The following is a 4,551-nucleotide window of genomic DNA, read 5'->3' on the forward strand; positions in this document are numbered from 1 at the left end:
CAGCTAAGATTCTTCAGGTTCTAGGCTCAGGTCGCTAACCAAACTAGGTCAACACTGCGGCGTCCAAGCAAGGTCTGGCAGCTGGTTATAAAGGGCAGGTCTCTTAATGAGTAGGTGCGTCTCAGGTGTGCTGGAAGACTCCAGCTCCAGGAGACCCACGGTGCACTCTGCTGGAGGAAGGTGGTAGAGCTCCAGATCCCAACAGGAAGACCCAGTATCTACACCAAGAAGCTGATGGAGATTAACAAGCTGACTAAAATCACTTCCATTTGAATTAAAAGGCTTCATGCATAAAGGAGTTTGGGTGATTGAGGGGTTATGCCACCACTCTAACATTGGTTAAATGACTCAGGACAGGTTTTGATGTCTGTGCATTAGCTGCTGTACATAAGTAGCATTTTAATTCACATACTGTACTAAGTAAAGAACAAGTTCCTCAGATTTTTATCTGCTTACCTTTTATCTAGATAGAATAGCATTGGTTAAATGACTCGGGACAGGTTTGGGTGTTTTGCAGGACTCAACTGCTATACACTAGTAGCATCACAGTCCACATGTTAAGTAAAGAACAAAACAAAAAATGAAGCTCTTAAAGCCCCTATATCTGATTATGTACTCAGAATGATCAGGTATTATCTGTTGAGCACAATCTCTCTTTACTACTTCTCTGCTATAAAGAAATGAGGAAATGAAGACCTTTAATCAAAATTACACTTTGGATTATGCATAAAACCTGAAAACCTTTTCTTTGTATATTAAAATTCAAGACAATCTTGCGAGTGGAGAACATTGAAATTAGGACAAGAGTTCCGTAGAGCTGCATCCTGAATTCAGCAGAAAACCTATCGTTTCTTTCTTTTTTGTTTTTGCAACGAAAACCCCTTCCTGACTATAGCCCACCCTGAAATGCCACAGAATCAACGCCAGGGCTTTGCAGAAACCACTAAAAGAGCAGGTGCTCAAAAACAGACACATATAATCAATGCTCCACAGCTTTAGATTAATTTGTATACAGACAATATGCAGTATTAAAAGATTATCTACCATTTTGATAAAAATAAAATCAAGTACAACTCTTAAATAACTTAGCAAGGAAGGTTAGTAAATTCATGACATAGAATTTAAACATTAAACAGCTCCAGATAAATATATAAAATTGTAATTGTACGTGCACAGGCTTGAAGCTAAACATCTCGTAGTTCAGTGTCTTAAAGACTATTCTCCAATGCAGTCACTGCTCCTTTGTGTCATGATGGATCTAAGGGAGCAAGCCCTTATGCAGAACACACACGGAGGAGGCAGGGAAAAAGTTCAAATGTTTATTAAAGTCCTGAACACGAGAGAATAAACAAGTTCTGAGAATGTTTCACTGAAGTCTTGACTGGGACTGGAGACTGTTGGTTAGCAGAGTTCATGAGAAGCTAAGCGTCTAGCTTCAGGCTTAGCATGGCAGACCAAGATCTGAGCTTCCAGCTCACTGCAGAGAACAACAGGGAATATCCACATAGGATTCTTCAGGCTGAGCTTCCAGCTCATTGCAGAGAACAACAGGGAATATCCACATAGGCAGTGTTGTGCCTGAACGCGTTCATTGAACGAAAGTTCATGAACTCGTTCATATTTTGGGCGAACGTGAACTGAACGTACTGCATTATTGCCTGATGAACGTTATTGTGAACTCGTTCATTCTGGTGTCTGTGAACGGCACGCTCTCTCAGTTCAACTCCGTTCAATAGGTTGCCAGATTTCTATAAAGCCCTCCAGGCGAAACCCCGGCTAAATCACACCGTAAACAGGCCTTAATATGTAGCGGGAAAAACACCCAATCTGGCAACACAAATGGAATTTCAAATGGAAAAGAACATTAAAATAAAAAAAAAAACATTTGCACCTTAAAGACTACTTTCCTATTTTTCTTTTAATAATTACTCATAAAAAAGACCATTCAAGCAGCACATTTTTCCTGATGTTTTTGAGAATATACTGTAGGGGTGAAAGCTGCAGCTGCTACTAGTGTGAAGTGAATGGACAGCAACAAAGCATTAAAGCAACAATGGGGAAATGCTGTCCCCTCAATGCTAATGTAAACCCTGGTTGGATAAGGATTCAAAACTGGATATGAAGATGAAATCTGACGCACAGTTTCAGAGTTACAACTGATAAAATAATTGCTGTCTGTGGTTCTACAGTAGGCTATGGTGTAATTGAGCAATATATGAAAAAAAAAAGAACTATGAACTAGTTCGTTTTTTGGAATTGTGAACTATGAACTGAACTAGTTCATTTTAAAATGTGTGAACTGAACTTTGAACTAGTTCACGTAGAAAGAGAACTTTCCCAACACTGCACATAGGATTCTTCAGGCTGATTCCACATAGGAATCTTCAGGTAAACTCCACATAGAAGTCTTCAGGTTAAATCCACATAGGAATCTTCAGGTTGGCTCACCAGGGCAGATTAGCAGGTTAAGCTCACCTACAGGTGCTGGTCATAAAATTAGAATATCATGAAAAAGTAGATTGATTTCAGTAATTCCATTTAAAAAGTGAAACTTGTATATTATATTCATACATTACATACAAACTCATATATTTCAGATGTTTATTTTGTTTAATTTTGATGATTACAAATGACAACAAATGAAAATCTCAAATTCATCATATCAGAAAATTAGAATATTGTGAAAAGGTTCAAAATTGATGGCCCCTGGTGCCACACTCTAATCAGCTAATTAACTCAAACCACCTGCAAAAGCCTTTAAATGGTCTTTCAGTCTAGTTCTATAGGCTACACAATCATGGGGAAGACTGCTGACTTGACAGTTGTCCAAAAGACGACCATCGACACCTTGCACAAGGAGGGCAAGACACAAAAGGTCATCGCTAAAGAGGCTGGCTGTTCACAGAGCTCAGTGTCCAAGCACATTAATAGAGAGGCGAAGGGAAGGAAAAGATGTGGTCGAAAAAAGTGTACAAGCAAGAGAGATAACCGCACCCTGGAGAGGATTGTGAAACAAAACCCATTCAAAAATGTGGGGGAGATTCACAAAGAGTGGACTGCAGCTGGAGTGAGTGCTTCAAGAACCACCACACACAGACGTATGAAAGACATGGGTTTCTGCTGTCGCATTCCTTGTGTCAAGCCACTCTTGAACCACAGACAGCGTCAGAAGCGTCTTGCCTGGGCTAAAGAGAAACAGGACTGGACTGCTGGTGAGTGGTCCAAAGTCATGTTCTCTGATGAAAGTAAATTTTGCATTTCCTTTGGAAATCAAGGTCCCAGAGTCTGGAGGAAAAGAAGAGAGGCACTTCATCCACGTTGCTTGAAGTCCAGTGTAAAGTTTCCACAGTCAGTGATGGTTTGGGGTGCCATGTCATCTGCTGGTGTTGGTCCATTGTGTTTTCTGAGGTCCAGGGTCAACGCAGCCACATACAAGGAAGTTTTAGAGCACTTCATGCTTCCTGCAGCTGACCAACTTTTTGGAGATGCAGATTTCATTTTCCAACAGGACTTGGCACCTGCACACAGTGCCAAAGCTACCAGTACCTGGTTGAAGGACCATGGTATCCCTGTTCTTAATTGGCCAGCAAACTCTCCTGACCTTAACCCCATAGAAAATCTATGGGGTATTGTGAAGAAGAAGATGCAATACACCAGACCCAACAATTCAGAAGAGCTAAAAGCCACTATTAGAGCAACCTGGGCTATCATAACACCTGAGCAGTGCCACAGACTGATCGACTCCATGCCACGCCGCATTGCTGCAGTAATACAGGCCAAAGGAGGCCCAACTAAATACTGAGTGCTGTACATGCTCATACTTTTCATGTTCATACTTTTCAGTTGGCCAACATTTCTATAAATCCTTTGTTTTTATTGGTCTTCAGTAATATTCTAATTTTCTGATATGATGAATTTGAGATTTTCATTTGTTGTCATTTGTAATCATCAAAATTAAACAAAATAAACATCTGAAATATATGAGTTTGTATGTAATGTATGAATATAGTTTCACTTTTTAAATGGAATTACTGAAATCAATCTACTTTTTCATGATATTCTAATTTTATGACCAGCACCTGTAGAGCTTCTGGCTAGAGACAGGTTTCCTGTGATGCAACTCTCCCAGAGCTTCAGGCCAGAGACAGGGTTCCAGTGAGGCAGCTCTTCCTGAGCTTCAGACCAGAGACAGGTTTCCTGTGAGGCACAGACAAAGGAGAGATTAGAATCTGATCTCACACTAGAGACAACTAAGATTCTATCAGTAACAGAGGTTCAGGTAGCTAACCAAACTAAGATCAACACTGCGGCGTGGAAGCAAGGCCTGGCAGGAGCTTATAAAGGGGAGGTCTCCTGATGAGTAGATTAACAACAGGTGTGCAGGAAGATTACAGCTCCAGGAGACCCACGGCACACTCTGCTGGAGGAAGGTGGTAAAGCTCCAGACTCCAGTCTAAAAGAAAGTAACAAAGAGCAGAAGAGGATCCTCGGCGCCCTCTGGTGGGCAAGCCTGAGGATCCCAACAGAGCCCCCCCCGCAAGGGCGGATTCC

This window comes from Cyprinodon tularosa, unplaced genomic scaffold (genome assembly GCF_016077235.1).
Source record: "Cyprinodon tularosa strain WSP-4 unplaced genomic scaffold, ASM1607723v1 ctg63, whole genome shotgun sequence".
Classification (NCBI taxonomy): Eukaryota; Metazoa; Chordata; class Actinopteri; order Cyprinodontiformes; family Cyprinodontidae; genus Cyprinodon; species Cyprinodon tularosa.